General features: G+C 39.0%; 1 protein-coding gene and 1 pseudogene across 4 annotated transcripts in view; one reads left to right on the forward strand and one right to left on the reverse strand.

Annotated features, from left to right (window-relative positions):
- Positions 1 to 14,264, forward strand: part of LOC136384900 (large ribosomal subunit protein eL39-like) — a 57,221-nt pseudogene extending 42,957 nt beyond the window's left edge.
- Positions 1 to 20,112, reverse strand: part of SCAPER (S-phase cyclin A associated protein in the ER) — a 312,151-nt gene that overhangs the window by 143,210 nt on the left and 148,829 nt on the right. The gene's annotated exons all lie outside the window — the stretch shown is intronic.

A 20,112-nucleotide genomic window follows, 5' to 3' on the forward strand; every position in this document is an offset into this window, starting at 1 on the left:
TGGGCTGCATCTTCTGTCTCTGCCCTGCCTCAACCTCTGCCACCAGTCAGGATGGTCAGTCCTGTTTTTACACCTGTGACCCAAACAGACCAGAACAGCCTCATATAAATACTTTATACTCTTTTTCTTTTTCATTTTTTTATTTATTGATTTTAGAGAGAAAGGAAAGGAGAGAGACAGAGCAGGAAACATAGATCTGTTCCTCTGTGTGCCCTGACTGGGGATCAAACCAGCAACCTCTGCAATTTGGTACATTGCTCTAACCAACCAAGCTATCTAGCCAGGGATACCTATAATAAAATTTAAAAATAAATGTAAAGAGAAATATGGGTCTTGTGATATAAAAACATGCTAGAACAGACATATACAGGTCTACAGAAATGAATTTAACCTTTGTTATATAGAATGATTGATTTATCATGACCATGCCAAGACCATATTATGTTCTTCTAAGAGTATAGGAAATTCCCCTATTGATCTGGAGGAAAGAGAGAGAAAAAGAAGGAAGAGAGAGGGAAAAGAAGAGAGAAGCATCAACTCATTGTTTCACTTAGTTGTACACTCATTGTTTGCCTCTTGTATGTGCCCTGACCAGGAATCGAACCAGCAACTTTGGTGTACCAGGATGACGCTCTATCCACTAAGCCACCTGGCCAGGGCCAGAAAATTCCAATTTTAATTTATATAGTTAATGCTTTTACAGACTTGAAGCATCAGCACATTTCATTCACATATTTCACAAATAAGAGATTGAGAGAGTTGGCTAAATAACTGTGAAGGTATTTAACTTCTAACATTCTATGATTCTCTTCCTATAATTTATAAAAACAGGAAACCACCCTGTAGGCTCAATATATATTTACTGAGTAAATTTTACAAACCATTCTGAAAGTATAGGTCATGAAAGAAAAATACATTTTGTATACTACAGAGACTACTTCTGTATTTTGCCAGAATGTTTTAACTGGTGTGACTATATGACATTGAAATACTGAGTATCTCATTCATACAGTAAACTGTGTCAAAACGCTCTTAAATTTTTTTTGAATCTCGGTCCTGGCCAGTGGGCTCAGCAGTAGAGCATTGGCCTGGGTTCAATTCCCAGTCAGGACCCATAGGAGAAGCAACCTGCTTCTCTACCCTTCCTTTTCCCTCTTCTCTCTCTCTCTCTCTCTCTCTTTCTTCTCCTCCCACAGCTATGGGTCAAATGGTTCAAGTGAGTTGGCCCAGGCACTGAGGATGGCTCCATGAACTCATCTCAGGCACTATAATAGCTCGGTTGCCGAGCAATGGAGCAGAGGCTCCAGATGGGCACAGCATCCTCGGTAGGGGCTTACTGGGTGGATCCCGGTTGGGGTGCATGTGGGAGACTATCTCACTGCCTCCCCACCTCTCACTTAATAATAAAAAATTTTTTTGAATCTCAGCTTTGCCACTTACAGTGTGATTTTGGCCAACTTAGTTAATCTCTCTGTGCCTTGATGCCTTTATTCTTAAAATGGGGATAACATTAAATAACATTACAGAGTTACTATAATGAGGTAACGAGACAACATTAGAAAGTGTTACAAGAGTAAATGTTCAATAAATTTTAGGGTTTTGATATTGCTGTTCACTCACAAACATTTTCCAGCTTTAAAATGCATTATGGATCAATAATACGTAACGTTGGCAAGGATAAGTGGAAATGCTTGCAAACTACAGACAAGCATAAGAATTAGTAAAGTCCAAACCCTTTTATCTGTACCTGACTTCCACTTAGCCAAAATGATGGTTTAAGGGACTCCCTCCATTTCCTCTATAAAACATGCAGACTGATGCCTACATCCAGTGAACATTCTTATTCTTGCCTGTGAGTGTTACCATGAATTGGATCTATCTTTACTAAAAAAAGTATATGTCAATTGGCTCTTTACTATATTATGTAATTTAAATGAACATCAAGGAAACTAACAACACACTAGGAAAAGAGTTTATATGAAAACAAAGTTGAATGCTTCAGGAAGATTCAATAATGGCAACTGTTATACAAAGTAGCTAGCAAATTAGGTATGAGACAAGTGAAAAAACTGGAGGGGAAAGGAGAATTCTAGAGGACCAACTTTTAGTTGTTATTATGCCTTAGGAGAGGAACTAGGAGGAAAAAATGAGGGAACTTTCACTATTTTATTATATATCTCTGCATTAATTTTGTTTTTAACAATAAACATGTATTATAGTAATAAAGATAATTTTATTTTAAAGAGACTTTGTAAACCTAAAGTGCCCCAAACATAGGAATTGCCAACATACTATTATAGTACTTTCATATGATAGAGTATCATGTGGTCCTTAAACCATGTTGACAAAAAATGAAAAAAATGTTTGTTACACATTTTCTATAACACATTACTAGAATTAAATGTTTATTTTCACATTACAAACATTTAAATATTTCTTTTTATCTGAAATCTTGGTCATTGCAATTCTGAAAATCTTAAGTGAAAAGGAGCTGCCGTAATCAACTTTATATTTTCTAAGGACAATTCTGTATCTACCCCAGGCCATTAGCAGAGGAAAATCAATTTGACCAACTCATACACATTGAAGCCTTGTACAGATTCACTCCTTCTCCCCCTTCCCCAACAATGGTATTTTTCTGGTCTCACTGGGGAACTCAATTAACAATATAAGCCTCCTCCTCTGTCAGTGATGGACACCACTGAGAGTTTCCTCACCACCTACAGACATGTATGATGGGCTTACTGATTCTCTGACTCGCTAGTTAACAGGAGAATTACTGCCCACTCCTATAAATGACTCTACATGCTTCTTGTCATCAACACAGTGGCAGCTCCTGAAATCAATCTTTCATGACCTTATTGATTAGGACACTTAGAAATAATGAGACTTCACTGGTGGCAGAGTAATGCTTGCGAAAAGAAAAAAATACTCCAGTGAGGGCTTGCCTATTAACATCGCCAAATTTATCTTCTGACTGCCCTTTCCCTGTTACAGACACTCGCCCAGAAGCATCCATGATAAAAACCTAATTCTGTGGTTCACGTACTTTTTCTTACTATTTGCTGGTAACATATTTTAAGTTAACAAAATAAATAGATTTAAGAACAATTTTTAAGTAACCAAAGTACAAAGTCAGTTCGTCAGCTGAGGCTGACAATTAGAATACAAGCTGGAAAGCACACTGTGTGGTAATTTCACAAATATTAAACACAGAATTCTCAAAGTTATGAGTATTTAAATATTTCTATTAAAGATGTTTAACTATAAAAAAATAGAATCAATTTTTGGTCACTATCTTCCTACCCTGTAAGATCAATATATAATTTCTAAGTAACAGGAGCACCTGGGTTTTTCTGAGAGTGAGTATAGGATAAAACAATTTTGGAAAAGTCTGAACATTCTAGAAGAAACTTTAAAAACTCTTTCACTCATTTGAATATTTCCTGCTTATATGGTCTGTACATAAGATGTGTTTGAAGCAAAATATTAAATAATTTTACAGATGGCCAGAACCCTACAGATATTCTAATTCAATCTATTTCTCGTATTATAAAGAAATCATAGCCTAGGGAAGTGACCTGAATAGGAATAAACCCGAACAGAGGCAGGATTAAAATCCAGGAACTGCATTATTCCATACGTAGGTGGGACATAAAAGTGAAACTAAGAGACATTGATAAGAGTGTGGTGGTTATGGGGGGGAGGGGGGAGAGGGAGAGGGAAAGGGGGAGGGGGAGGGTCACAAAGAGAACTAGATAGAAGGTGACAGAGGACAATCTGACTTTGGGTGATGGGTATGCAACATAAGTGAACGACAAGATAACCTGGAGTTGTTATCTTTGAATATATGTATCCTGATTTATTGATGTCACCCCATTAAAAATAAAATTATTAAAAAAAAAAATCCAGAACTCATCTGATATGTTTTACAATTTTCCACAAAGTGAGAGGAGTAAGTAGAACTTACCTGGTTAAAAAAAAATTCACTTTATTTTTAACCCTCTATATAAGTCTTAGGGTATCTAGGACAGAATTAGGAAACACAACCCAGTTTTTTTTCACTTTTTTTTTTTTTAAGATTTTTTATTTATTCATTATAGAGGAGAGAGAGAGAGAGAGAAGGGGGGAGGAGCAGGAAGCATCAACTCCCATATGTGCCTTGACCAGGCAAGCCCAGGGTTTTGAACCGGCAACCTCAGCGTTTCCAGGTTGAGGCTTTATCCACTGCGCCACCACAGGTCAGGCAACCCAGTTTTATTTAAAACGTGGGCCTGTAGACAAAAATCACACCCTTTGTATGATACCTGGCATATTGTAGGTACTCCATAAAAACAGGCATACTACTAAAGAATTTTGTTATAAATCACATTGTCTGGTAGAATGAGTGCCTCTTGGTTTATATTACCTAAACTTTATAGACCATACTGTTCTCAAAATACAAAGTCTTTTTAGTTGATACATATACAGAAAAATTTACACATGGCCCAAACTCAGTTCACTTTAAGTACAGTAATATGTGCAAGTTGAATTACACTCCAAATAGAACTCGCAGAACGTAAGGATCACATGTAGACATTGTAAAAAATGCACTATCAACAAAAGAAATGTGTAATACGCTACTATGTGAAAACAGTAATATCAATGTTATGATGTTTTAAACATTTTACATCCTACATGAATGTCTTATTTATACTGTAGATGCATTTTACTGTGTTTTAATATAGTTCTGAAAGTTGGTATAAGATTGACATGAAATGCACTCTTTTCTGCATTTAAAATAATGAAAAGTTGCTCCCAGTTAGCATTCTCACACATAATGGATTCATTTCAGGAATGGGTTACTGACAGTCAAAGGGAGATTTTCAGTGTAGACACTTGCTTGCAACAGCTGGGTCCAGCACTATAGTTCGCACTGCGGACAGCAGGAACTGGATATATCTGCTGCTACCTCTACTGGAATGAATTCTGCATAGTGCCTTTCTTCCTCACCTCCCTAGACTCTGATCCAAAATCCAGCATGGTACTTTTATTGGGAGACCTTAGATCGCACACCTCTGCCAAGCTACAAGGAAGGCTGAAAAACAGTTTTCTGGTTTCTAGTTTGAGAAGTCCTTTATTAAAAACTGGCATAAAAACAGAAAAATAGACCAATAGAACAGAATTGAGAGCCCAGAAATAAGCCCATGCCTATATCTATATAGTCAACTGTTATTTGACAAGAAAGCCAAGAATACACCAAGAAGAAAAGATAGGCTCTTTAACAAATGGTGCTGGGATAAACGGATATTAACATGCAAAAGAGTGAATCTGGACCCCCATCTTACAACACTCACACACATTAACTCAAAATAGACTAAAGACTCAACTGCAAGAACTAAAACCATAAAACTCCTAAAAGAAAACGAATAAAGTTCCTTTCATGGGCCTTCCTAATAAATTTTTGGATGACATCTAACCACAAACAACAATATAAAAAATAAACTAGTGGGACTATATCAAACTAAAAACCTTCTGTACAAAAAAAAAAAAAAGAGAAAAAAAAAACCCAACCAAACCTATGGAATGAGAAAAATACTTCAAAGCATGTATCTGATAAGAAGTTAATATCCAAATTCTATTTAAAAATCATAAAACTCAAGAGCAAAAAAACTCACCTGAAATAACCGAATTAAAATATGGGCAAAGAACCTGAATAGACATTTTTCCAAAAATATATGAAAGGCCAACAGGTAAATAAAAAGATACTCAAGATGACTAGGCATTAGGAAATGCAAATTGAACCACAATGGGCCCTAGCTGGGTGGCTCAGTGAATAGAGTGTTATCCAGCTGAGGTCACGTGTTTGATCACCAGTCAGGGCACATATGAGAAGCAAGCAATGAATGCACAACTAAATGGAACCAGGTCGAATAGGAAATTGATGCTTCCCCCTCTCATTCTTACCTGAATTCCTCTCTCTCTCTCTCTTTCTATCTATCTAAAATCAATGGAAAATTAAAAAAAAAATTAAAACCACATGAGGTATGACCTCATGCCTCTTAGAATCACCATCACAGGCACTACCCAGTGGCACAGGATAGAGTGTGGGCCCGGAGTGCCAAGGTCACTCACTGGTTCAAGCCCAAGGGTGCTGGCTTGAGCCAGGGTTAGCTGATCCTGAGGGTACCAACTCAATCATTAGGGCTCCAGCTGTATACTGGGGTCGCCACGTTGACCCTGAGAATACCGGCTTGACTCCCTGAGGTCTCTGATTCTAGCCCTGGTCAAAACACAAATGAGAATCAACCAATGGCACAACTAAGTGAAACAACAAGTTGATGCTTCTCTTCCTCCCTCCTCTCTCTCTCTCTCTCTCTGTCTCGAATAAATAATGTCTTAAAAAAGCAGCACCATCATGAAAAAGACAAGTGATAAATGCTGGTGTGGACCTGGAAAAAAGAAACCCTCATGCACTGTTGGTGGTATTGTAAACTGGTACAGCCACTATGAAATAGAAAGGGTCCACAAAAATTTAAAAACAGAACAACCATATGATCCAGCAATTTTATATTATTTTTTTATCCAGTAATTTCATTTCTGGGTATTTATCCAAAGGAAACAAAAACACTAATTCAACAAGATACCTGCAACTTCATGTTCCTAGCAGTATAATGGCCAAGACAGGGAACCAACCTGAATGTCCACAGGAGCCTGAATGGATAAAGAGGTTGTGGTGCATACTTACAATGGAATATGATTCAGCCTTAAAAAAGAGGAAGTACTGCCATTTGCAACAGCAGGAATGGACCTTGAAGGGGATAATCAAACTAGAGAATAGAAAAACAACAGAGCAAAAGCAATGAAACCAAAAGCTGATCCTCTGAAAAGATCAACAAAATTGAGAAACCTTTAGCTACACCAAGAAGAGTCCCTGGCCAGTTGGCTCAGTGGTAGAGCACTGGCCTGGCGTGTGGAAGTCCTGGGTTCAACTCTCGGTCAGGGCACACAGGAGAAGTGACCATCTGCTTCTCCACCTCTCCCCTTCTCTCTCTCTCTCTTCCTCTCTTGCAGCCATAGCTCAATAGTTTCAAGCGCATCGGCCCCAGGCACTGAGGATGGCTCCATGGAGCCCCTGCCTCAGGCACTAAAAATAGCTCAGTTGCGAGCATGGCCACAGGTAGGGAGAGCATCAGCCCCGGATGGGGACAGTTATCGGTTCCAGATGGGAGTTGCCAGGGGGATCCCGGTTGGGGAGCATGTGGGGGTCTGTCTCTCTATCTCCCCTGTTCTCACTTGGAAAAGAAGGAGAAAAAAAAGAGAGAGAAGAGGCAAATAACTAAAATCAGAAGTTCAAATGAGGATGTCACTCACCTTCCTGCACATGAGTACTAGGATACATGTTTAGAAGCACATTTTTCTTTTCTTTTTTTTTTTTAATTTTTTTTTTATTTACTTATTTTAGAGAGGAGAGAGAGAGGGAGAGAGAGAGGAGAGAGAGACAGGGGGGAGGAGCTGGAAGCATCAACTCCCATATGTGCCTTGACCAGGCAAGCCCAGGGCTTCGAACCGGCGACCTTAGCATTTCCAGGTCGACGCTCTATCCACTGCACCACCACAGGTCAGGCTAGAAGCACATTTTTCATAAAAGCAACCCAAATGTCCATCAATGGTAGAATAAATACATACCACTGTGCTAAATTTATACAATGACACAGTATATAGCCATGGGAAAACAAATAGTATAATGATATAAATTCTTAAATAGATAATCTTATAGAGGCAAGACACCTAATAACAGAGAGTAGCATTCCATTTATATCAAATTCAAAACCAGATGTATTAAACTAACACATATTATTTAGGGATGGGCCCTCAGGGGAGAAAACTATAAATAAAAGTAGTTTCCAAAAAGTCAAAGTAATAGTTTACCCAAATATTAAGAGAAAGGCCTGATTCTCAAAATAAACGTGGGTGGGTCGGAGAGTCCTGGGATGCGGACAATACTTCTCAACTAACCGTCTCTGGGGTTTTTGCTGTTATAATTATTAATTATTCTGTCCAAGTGTGTTTTATGTAAACTTCTGTGTGTTATATTACATAAAGCAAGAGGTTTTTTAAGAAGGATTTTTAAATAGTCCACGAAGTTAATACGCATAATCAAAAGAGAAAATATTTTAAATTGTGTGAAAAATGTTCCTATAAACTAGCACTATCACTATTCAATATTGATAAACAAAACAGAAACAGAGGCAAGGACACATGGAATAGACTGACAGCTGTCACAGGGGAGGAGGAGAGGGTGAAAGCAGGTGAAGGGATTAGCCAAAAACATATACACTGCTCACAAAAACTAGGGGGTATTTCTTTTTTTTTTTTTTTTTTTTTTTTTTTATATATTTTTTTAATTTTTTTTTTTTATTTTTATTTCATTTATTCATTTTTAGAGAGGAGAGAGAGAGGGAGAGAGAGAGAAAGAGAGAGAGAAGGGGGGAGGAGCTGGAAGCATCAACTCCCATATGTGCCTTGACCAGGCAAGCCCAGGGTTTCGAACCAGCGACCTCAGCATTTCCAGGTCGATGCTTTATCCACTGCGCCACCACAGGTCAGGCAGGGGGTATTTCAAAATGAATATGAAGCGATTAAAAAAAAGAAGCATTTGATTTTATTAAACAAGAACATCAGAAAAGCAAACAACAAGTCAAAAAAAGTTCAATTATGCAAATGAGATGCAAACCCGACTTTTACTTCATTGGTGAAAACACACTATATAAAAGGCTGAAAGTACTGGAGTATCTGCACGTTCTGTGTGTGTGTGTGTGTATAAAATATATACATAGACACAGTCAACAGTGTGGTGACAGCCAAAGAGAAAGGGGGCTGGAGATAGTTGGAGGTGAGGAAAGGGGGGGAAATGGGGACGGAAAGAGACTGTACTTGGGATGAAGGGTGCACAATGTCATGTACAGATGGTGTTTCATCGAGTTGTACAATTAAAACTTGAATGGTTTTGCAAACCAATGCCACTCCAATAAGTTTAATTAATAAAAAAATATTCACTGATGCCTGACCAGACGGTGGCGCAGTAGATATAGTGTTGGCATGCGACACTGAGGACCCAGATTCAAAACCTGGAGGTCGCCAGCTTGAGCCTGGGTTCATCTGGTTTGAGTGAGGGCTCACCCAGCTTGAGTGTAGGGTTGCTGGCTTGAGCATGGAATCATAGACATGACCCCATAGTCACTGGCTTGAGCAACCCGCCACCGGTCAAGACATATGAAAAAGCAATCAGTAAACAACTAAGGTGCTCCAACTATAAGTTGATGCTTCTCATATCTCTCCTTTCTTGTCTGTCCCTGTCTTTCTCACTAAAAAAAAAAAAAAAATCAAAAAAATATAATAAATTTAAAAAATAGTCATTGAGTTTTTATAACAAATTTATTGGCTTTTAAAATAGTACTTTACACAAGTCACTAAGTGACTAAAACGGTGTGTTTTTATAAAGGCAAGACTCAGCATCTGAAAACTAACATAAACTAGAAATAATTATAAACCAGGTTTTGTTTTTTTACTAAGATATAGTTAACATAAAATAAAATGCACTGAATTAGGTCTTCAGTGTGACGAGTTTGGGTAACTATACACACCTATGTAACCATCACCTAAAGCAAAATACACAAATACAACTTTCTTTTCCTTCTTCGTTCCTTTTTTAAAAATTAACGATACAAATCATATATAAACCTCCGTGAGATTGTTGAAATAATTCCATTTCCCTCATAGTAGTCTTCCAATGCAAGTTAGTTAAAGAAGTTATAAAAACAATTTCATTTTACTTTGGGCCATATGATATACTTGTCACCTTCTGACAAAATATGGGTGTCATACAACTATGTACAGTTATTTATCAGCTGTTATAATGAAACAACTACATAAATTGGGAATTTAGTACAGGGATAAAAATAACAGATTCCTAGGATTGAATGTTTTCCAGCTCCTCTCAAGTGAAGAATACCAGCTGAAAATAAGAGAAGCAAGAGCAACTGAAACTACGAGGTTTAGCAAACAGGCCAGAGGCCAGCAGGATCTGAAACGTTCTCAGGAATTAGTGGTTTTTCTCTTCTGAGTCTAGACATGTGTTCAACAGCTAAAAACCTCAGCTGGCAGAAAACTGAGAGGAAAAACATGGGTGGGGATGAATTTCTACCTTTCTACCTTCCACAGTATGTGCTGGAATTTTCCAAGATGCATTTCAGAAATGGCAGAGCGCTACAAGCTTTGCTATAGCTATCACATGTCTTGTGACATATCTCTGAATTCACTTCAAATTATAAATGCAGCCTGCTATGTGGTTTGGTTATTCAGGTTCAAGAGATTCACAGCTGAATCTCTATTTAACGTTGGCAGGTTTCTAAGAAGTCATGAACGGCAACTGGAAAACTTCCATGTCCAATCCATCTGCTTAAACTGTTTACTTATAAAAACAGCATACAAATGTCTCATGTTCCTGATAATCCACAGAATGCTTCTGGGATGCTGCTACTATCCAAACTTGAAGGTAATGTTGATCATCACAGAGTAATGAGAAAAGTCAATGAAATATGAATCATGCTCAACTGCACCAAATTTAAAACCATGACAAGAATGAGGAAAATGATTGTACATGTACAAGAATGTTTTAGGAATTCTTATTTGAAATAACTAACCATTTCTACAAGAAAAAGGTCTTTGGAAAAGACACATTTTTATTTTAATTTGAACTTGTAAATGTAATTTTTAAAAATTATTTATTTTTTAATTAAAAATTTAAATTTATGTAAAAGGAATTTCACTGTGAAATATAAAAGTCAGAAAAATGGTAAGTACAATTTATTTATGTATTTACTTACTTAGAGCGAGAAAGAGAAAGAAAGAGAGAGAGAGAGAGAGAGAGGGAGAGGGAGAGAGAGAGAAAGATGAGAAGCATCAACTTAACAGTGACGGCCCTTTAGTTGGTCATTGACTGTATACATGCCTTGACCAGGGGGGTAGAGGCGCCAGTCGAACCAGTAACCCTTTGCTCAAGCCAGCGACCATGGGGTCATGTCTATGATCACATGTTGAAGTGGGCGATCCCACAGCTCAAGCTGGTGAGCCTGCACTCAAGCCGACAACCTTGGGGCTTCAAACTTGGGACCTCAGTATCCCAGGTAACACCACTAGTCAGGCAATGTTAAGTACAATTCAGAGAATAACTTAAACATTGTGTAGTTACTATCTAATCGAGAATAAGACTAGACGTCTTCAAGAAGGCACCTAGATACATTTTTCTGGTCACACCTCCCACCCTCCACTGAATAAACATTTTCCTGATTTTCATGAGAAATATTTTTCTGTCTTCTTTATAGTTTTGCCATTCTAAGACAAGATAAGCACTTTGCCTATTCTTGAGATTTATATAACTGGACCTATAATATATAATAGTATATATGTACATATGTGTATGGGGGGGTTTTGTTTTTGTTTTTTTTTGCTCACTTAGCCCTGTCAGATACATCCATGTTGCTCCTGATAGAGGTAGTTCATTTGTTTTTATTGTTGAATAATATCCCATTACATGAACAGGCCATAATTTATATATTCAGCAGCTGGCAGATAGTTGTACTATTTTCCATGTTTGGTAATTATAAACAATGCTACTGTTGTACATTTTGTGTACATGTCTTCTGGTGCATATGCGCTTTGATTCCTCCAGGGCATAGATTTAGAAGTAAAATATGATATACGGCCCTGGCCAGTGGCTCAGTGGAAAAAGTGTTGGCTTGGTGTATGGACTTCCTGGGTTCGATTCCCAGTCAGGGCACACAGGAGAAGAGACCATCTACTTTCTCCCAGCTTCCCTCTCACTTTTCTTTTCCTCTTCCCCTCCTACAGCCAGTGCTTTCATTGGTTTGAGCATGGCCCCAGGCGCTGAGGATAGCTCCTGTTGGAGAGCATTAGCCTCAGGCACTAAAAATAGCTTGGTACTCGAGCATTGGCCCAAGATGGGGTTGTTGGGTGGAATCAGGGCACATGTGGGAATCTGCCTCATTATCTCCCCTACTCTCACCTAAATATATATATATGATATACATGTCTGTAACTTTAGTTGTAACAGCAAACTGCTTTCTGAAATGGCAGCACCAACTTCTATTATCATGAACAGTGAATTAAACATTCCCATTGCTCTAGATCTTTGCCAATGCTTGGTGTCTTCAGTCTTTAATTTCTATATCTCTGGTATGTAAAGCACAGTATCACACTGAGCTTTTAATTTGTTTTTCTGATTATTAAACAGATTATCTTTCTATTTATTTATTGGCTATTTGGATTTCCTTTTTAGGAATGCCTATTCTCTTGACCATTTTCCACTGGGCTGTTTTGTCTTTTTTCTCATTAAATTGTAGGAATTTCTCATATACTCTGGAATCCACTTCTTCATGGATTATAAGGATCTTCTCCCATTGTTTTTTGCCTTTTTATCCTTTTTCTAGTGTCTTTTTTTTTTCCTGAAGTTGGAAACGGGGAGGAAGTCAGACAGACTCCTGCATGCACCCGACCGGGATCCACCTGGCATGCCCACTGGGGGGTGAAGCTCTGCCCATCTGGGGCATTGCTCTGTTGCAACCAGGGCCATTCTAGCGCCTGAGGCAGAGGCCATGGAGCCATCTTCAGTGCCTGGGCCAACTTTGCTCCAATGGAGCCTTGGCTGCAGGAAGGGAAGAGAGAGAGAGAAAGGAGAGGGGGAAGGGTGGAGAAGCAGATGGGCGCTTCTCCTGTGTGCCCTGGCCGGGTATCGAACCCGGGACTCCTGCACGCCAGGCCGACGCTCTACAACTGAGCCAACCGGCCAGGGCCTCTAGTGTCTTTTGATGAATATAAATTCCTATTCTTAATGCAAATTTATCAACACTTCCTTTTATGGTTAATGTCTTTTGTGTCCTTTTCTTGTCCAGCCAAAACCTCAAAGTCAAGATACTTTTCTATGCTATCTTCTAAAAGTTTGTTTATTCTTTTTACATTCAGATCCATCTGGAATTAATTTTTGTTTATGACATGAGGTAAGGTCAAGTTTCATTTTCTAAAAATAAGGATATTTAATCATTATAGCATCAATCACAAAATAAACCACACTTTTCCCTAATGCACTGCGTGCCTCCTTTTTACATATATACATAAACAAGTACCTCACATGTCATGCATCAAGCATATACATTTGGACAGAGCTACTTATGAATTCAATTATGTTTCAGTCTTCTTTTTTGCTATCTTTGTATTTTTTTTTACTTTTTTTAGATTTTTTAAATTCATTTTTATAGCGAGAGAAGGGGGGAGGAGCAGGAAGCATCAATTCCCACATGTGCCTTGATCAGACAAGCCCAGGGTTTTGAACTAGCGACCTCAGGGTTTCAGGTCAATGCTTTATCCACTGCGCCACCACAAGTCAGGCATTATCTTTGTATTTTAATTACTGTAGCTTTATAAGCTTGATAAATGGTAGAGCAAATCCTCTCATACTATTCTTTTTCAACAGTGTCTTGGTCATTTTGGTTCAATGAAATTCCTTATTTTAACTTGAGACTCTCCGCATCAACTTTCACAAAATAAAGTGGTTTTTTATTGTTTTGTTTTGTTTCTGGGGAGTTTTTTTAGGGAAAGGAGGGGAGGCAGAGACAGACTCCCGCATACACCCCGACCAGGATCCACCTGGCAAGCCCACTAGGGGGCAATGCTCTGCCCATCTGGGGCCCTTGCTCTGTTGCAACCACAGCCATTTTTTAGCACCTGAGGCGGAGGCCATGGAGCCATCCTCAGCACTCAGGATCAACTTGCTCTAATCGAGCAATGGCTGCAGGAGGGGAGGAGAAGAGAGAGAGAGAGAAAGAGAGAGAGAGAGAGAGAGAAAAACAAGAGGGGGTGGCTGGAGAAGCAGATGTGTGCTTCTCCTGTGTGCCCTGCCTGGGACTCAAACCCAGGACACCCACACGCCAGGCTGATGCTCTATCACTGAGCAAACTGGCCAGGGCCCACAAAATAAAGCTTTAATTTCACAATATAAAGAATTTTAATTGTGTTCTCTCTTTCTCTGCCATCGTGTTGCACAAGGTTGACTCTTCTTTGCTGTGTCTTCTCATAAGACTTTCAGAATCAAGAAGTTCCTGGACAAGAAACAAAAGGAGAATCTTCCCATTCTCCAATGGGTTTGAATGAAAAGTGGTTATAAAATCAGGTACAAGTCCAAAAGGAGAAGAACCAAGCTGGGCTGATGAGAAATCACACACGAGATGGCTTACATATTTGTGCTATATCTGGGTTACTTGCATCTTACCATGTCACTTAAAAGATCATTGCCATCTAGACAGTCAGGCATGTGCTATTGGCAAATTACTGGAAAATGATACTTCTCTTTATTTATGTCTATTTTTCTGCACTAGTAAGTTGGTTCAGTAATATATATGAGACCTTAAAAAAGGAATTTTAAATGAAATTACACTAACCTATAAATCAGCTTGAAAAGAAAAGACATATTTACTACAGTGAGTTCTCTAATCCTTGAACATGAGATTTACTTCTAAATACTGAATATTTTGATATTATAAATACAACTGATTTTTATTTACTATCCTTATATCTAGTAACCTTGTTAAACTTATTAGTTTTTTTATGTTAGCTATCCATTTTTTTGTAGATACAATTTGTCAAATTAAGGAAATTTCATTCTATTCCTGGTTTCCTATCATGACTTGATTTGATACTGAACTTATCAAATGCTTTTGCTGCACCTTTTGAGGTGATCATATGCTTTCTCTTTTCTTCTTTTAATATGACAAAAAAGCTACGCTGACTTCCCAATGTTAAACCCATCTTGAATATCTTGAATGAATCCAATTTTGTTGGGATACATTATTCTTTAGACACACTGCATGATTTGTTCTGCCAATTTTTTTTTTTTTTTTTGGTATTTTTCTGAAGTTGGAAACGGGGAGGCAGTCAGACAGACTCCCGCATGCGCCCAACCGGGATCCACCCGGCACGCCCACCACGGGGCGATGCTCTGCCCATCTGGGGTGTCGCTCTGCCACAATCAGAGCCATTCTAGCACCTGAGGCAGAGGCCACAGAGCCATCCTCAGCACCCGGGCAAACTTTGCTCCAATGGAGCCTCGGCTGCGGCTGCGGGAGGGGAAGAGAGAGACAGAGAGGAAGGAGAGGGGGAGGGGTGGAGAAGCAAATGGGCGCTTCTCCTGTGTGCCCTGGCCGGGAATCGAACCCGGGACTCCCGCACGCCAGGCCGATGCTCTACCACTGAGCCAACTGGCCAGGGCTGTTCTGCCAAAATTTTGTTTAAGAATTTTGAATTCAAGTTCATGAATGAAATTGGCTTATAATTTTATTTTCCAGTTTCACTATGTCTGCAGGTGTAGAGATCTTTTTATTTTCCCTGCTGGGGTTTCACTACGCTTCCTGAATCTGTGGGAAAGTTCTAAATGATAACCACTTCATATACTGTTTCTGCCCTATTACCTTCTCTCCTCGCCTTCTGAAATTATACATAAACTAAGCCTTCTCATGCCTCTTATAAACTTTTCTGTATTTTCCCAATATTCTTTTCTCCATGTTTCCAGTCTAAAATCTTTCATTTTAAATTTTTTTAATTCTCTTATTTTTTTATCTAGGTAATATCAGCTTACAATATCATGTAACTTTCAGGTATACGACATTATAATTCAACATCAGTGTATATATACTACATTGTGCTCACAACCAAGAATCTAGTTTCTATCTGTTCTTACATAACTGACCTTCTTTACCCATTTTGGATTCCCTCTTAATGACCTACCTTAGAGTTCACTAATTCTCAGCTGGTTTAGCCTGTTATCTCACATACTGTTTTCTTAATTTTGATTATAAAATGTTCAGTTCTCAAATTTGTTTTCTTTCAAATGTGCTATCACTTTAAAAAAAATAATGAATATTTATATCCTGACCCTAGTAAGCATAGTTCTAGAGACCTAGTTGGCCTATTTTTTTTGCTTTTTTTCCAAGTGAGAGGAGGGGAGACAGAGAGACAGACTCCCACATGCACCCCAACCAGGATCCACCCAGAAATCCCTGTCTGGGGCTGATGCTCTGCCCAACTGAGGCCAATGCTCACAACCGAGCTATTTTTAGCACCTGAGGAAGAAGCTCCATGGATCCATCCCCTTGGGGTTTTAGCTACAGTCCCTCACCTCCAACATTTTTCCCCCACCAGTTTTACAATGTCTAAAATACTACTCAGCACCTCATCCACCACTTTTTGATCACAAATTGTACCCAGTCCAAAAAGACCCTGTTTCCAGATTTTGGCTCAATAATTCTTCACTACTTAGTTAGAAATTCAGTCTAGCTTTATTAATGGCCATTAGTGGGAAGACTGTTCTAAATTTCCTACTCTGTTACTACTGTTAGGTTCATAATTATAGTTATTTTAAGTTTATGTTTATTTCCTTGAAAGACAAAAAATACAGTCCTAGGATCTGTAATTAATATTTACAAGGCCTTGCAGTTCTAGTTTCTGCTTGCTCTTACTCATAATGACTTATTTTCTTCAGTGCTTGTTTTTTTACTGTGGCTACTTGTTCTTGTAAAATGATCTGACAAGTTATCTGAGGCCCAGGATAAAGGTGTCTTCTTCCAATGGGGACCTTCTGCCAGGTTTCTAGGGATACCACTAACCAATCAGCAACTATTTTAAACTCACTGCAGCATCTGAAATAATATAGGTGATATTAATTTGGACTGCAACTCTACCCCAGGCCTAAATTATGGTTCCCCACTTCTGTACTATGACAAGAGGGTCCACAGCTATGTCAGGGGCAAGGCTCTGGTAGCCTTATCTTTGTGAAGGGAAAACCCTCCAGTAGATTTCATATCTTGGACAGTCCTTAGGCTTTTACTTTTGTCCCCTCACTCATGAGGCTTACAAATTCTTGCTTCTTCTTTAACCTGGTACTTATTTAATTTCTTCATAGCTCTTTTATGCTTTTTTTCTTTTACTTTTTTTAGTGAGAGGAGGAGAGATAGTGAGAGAGACTCACGCATGCACCCTGACCGGATCCACTTGGCAACTCCCATCTGGGGTCGATTCTCGAATCAACCAAACTATTTTTAGTGCCTGAGGTTGATGTGCTCTTAGCTCTGTGATGCTCTTTAATAAAAGTATTCTTTTTTTTTTTATCCAGCCATTTCAGATGTTTTTAATTGTAGAGTTAGTGCAAACTCTAGACCACCATATGTGGTCTAGAGTTTGTTTTTTTTACAGAGACAGAGAGAGAGTCAGAGAGAGGGATAGATAGGGACAGACAGACAGGAACAGAGAGAGATGAGAAGCATCAATCATCAGTTTTTTGTTGCAACACCTTAGTTGTTCATTGATTGCCTTCTCATACGTGCCCTGACCACGGGCCTTCAGCAGACCCAGTAATCCCTTGCTCAAGCCAGTGACCTTGGGTCCAAGCTGGTGAGCTCTGCTCAAACCAGAGGAGCCCACGCTCAAGCTGGTGACCTCGGGGTCTCGAACCTGGGTCCTCCGCATCCCAGTCCGACGTTCTATCCACTGCACCACCGCCTGGTCAGGATAGACCACCATATATCTTACAGAAGTGGTTGAAGTTCGCTAAAAAGCATAACATATGCAACAAAGCTTACAAACATTTTACTTCTGAACAGAATCACAGAACTCAAAAAGCCAGAAGGAACCTGAGATACATGGTAACCCAGGTCTCCTCAGTTTTCTGATCTCTTCCATCACAAGAGTGTTTCTGTGCATCACAAGTTTAACCTATTTACTCTAAAGCAGTTCTCAGAACTTCCTAAACATTACGTAAGGAAAACAATGTCAAGCAACAAGAGAAATCATCCGTGAGCTGAGGTCTGAGTTAAGAGGATAAAGCTCTCACGCCTCACCTCTCACCATAGCTCAGGGAGTGCTGCCCACGGCCCACCGGTCCCCCTTGGTCACTTCCAGGCTGCCTTCAAATCCTTTGCTGATTACTTGGCTTTGATTCTAATAATTTTGTTACTCCAGGCAGTTTTCCAAACAAAAAGAAATGGTTATTTACAATTCCTAGGCTGAAACCATAAATATCATCAGCTGAATTACACTGAAATGTCAGTATAACTTTACACACAGGATTCCACAGGAAGGGACTCTGCCCTGGCTATGTAAAAAGGACTTTAGTTGTACAAGTAGGAAAAGGGCCTATTGTAGGTTCGTTTAGACTATTAGGTGGTCCTGCAGGGTACCCTCTGAGGACAGCTTTATGGTAAGGTTCCTGTCACAGACCATTTAGACTGTGAGCCACACTACATTTTTCTCCCCAAAATCATAAGGAATCAGTGGCATTCCAGTAAATTGCCCCTTTGTGAACGAAATAACTTTAGATTTTCATGATGAATAACTTTCTTATAAAGATCATTTTACTTCTTCCTCAAATATTCTGTGATTACTTCAATCTAAAACAATATTCATGAGATAAGGTATAAAAGTACAATAAAATGTATTTTAAGCAATTGCCTTTTATAGTATAAGTACTCTTTATAAAACAAATAATCAGTTTTGCTAATTTTTAAATAATTACAGAAATTTTTCCAAGGCATAGCAAACCTCCAAATACCATCTAGCTCATGTCTGACACTGACCATTTCCTGAAGTCTGAAAAGGCTGCGTGGGGCAGAGCAAGTCTGCAGTTCCCGCAGAGTCACGGCGAACACGCTGCCCAAAGCCCCACAGAGGACCGCACTGTCTGTGGTCAAAGTGCAGCTGAGCACCACCCTGTAGATAAAGCTGGTCCTAATCCCACCCCTGAGGCACATGCCCTGACCAGAACGACAGCAGGGTCACCTGGGAACTTGCTGGAAATACAAATTCTTGGGACCCCCACCAGACCTACTGAATCAGAAAGCCAAGGTGGAGCCCAGCAAACTGTGTTTGAACAAGTCCTCTAGGCAATTCTGATACAGACTTGAGTCAGAGCCTCCGTGCTTCTGAGAAATTCTCAATCATTTGCTCTAATACAGGAACGTGTGAGCAGCCCTGTCCCTAATCTCTCTTTCTCTGTCTCTCTTACACACACACACTCTCTTCCTGCAAACAAATGTCCACTGCCAGGAGAATGAATAAAGAAAACTATAATATTAATACAATGAAGTAAGTATTCACTACACAAGATAAAATAAGCAAAAAGTAGCTACATTTATAAGTGTCAATAAAACTGAGAATCATAACTTTAAATATTATAATTTACAAGAAGTCTAGAGTATAATTTTTTTTACAAGATCATATTTATTAGTCACATACTGCATGCTAGGCACTGTGTAAGGTCTTCATTAAAGTATCTCATCCAATCTTTAGGCAGGTAATATTATTCACCCATTTTTACCAAAGAAAACTATCGAGTTGAGAAAGTTTCAGTAACTGTGCCAAGGTCACATAGCTTTTAAGTGGCAGAGCTGGGATTCAAACTCAAAGTACAAAAAAACTGATAATTTATACAAATCATATATGAGCAAAACTAAATAATCGATTATTTAACAATATACCTATGTGCTAAAGCGATAATGTCATTTTCAAAAAACAAAGAAAAGCCACCTGTTTAATCTATGCAGTGTTTACACGGGGGGAGCAGAGGTGGTAGAGGAGGCATGACGACATTGAGAATAGGCTACTTCTTAAGGTGGGTGGTGAGTTCACAGCTGTTCACTGTATTTGTATTACCTTAATCACTACAGTCTTGTTCATGTATAAAATGTTGTTATATAATAAATTTTAAACCCAGAAAATAAAAAACAAACAAAAAATGCAAGTAATAAACAAATATGGCCATTATCTTACATATGAAAATCAGAAACCACCTGAGATACAAATTGTGTAAACTGTGATATATCCCTTCTTAAAAAATTTTTTAAGACATAAGAAATTATTCATGGCCCTGGCCGGTTGGCTCAGCGGTAGAGCGTCGGCCTGGAGTGCAGGAGTCCCGGGTTCGATTCCCGGCCAGGGCACACAGGAGAAGCGCCGATCTGCTTCTCCACCCCTCCCCCTCTCCTTCCTCTCTGTCTCTCTCTTCCCCTC

Source organism: Saccopteryx leptura, chromosome 13, assembly GCF_036850995.1.
Source record: "Saccopteryx leptura isolate mSacLep1 chromosome 13, mSacLep1_pri_phased_curated, whole genome shotgun sequence".
Classification (NCBI taxonomy): Eukaryota; Metazoa; Chordata; class Mammalia; order Chiroptera; family Emballonuridae; genus Saccopteryx; species Saccopteryx leptura.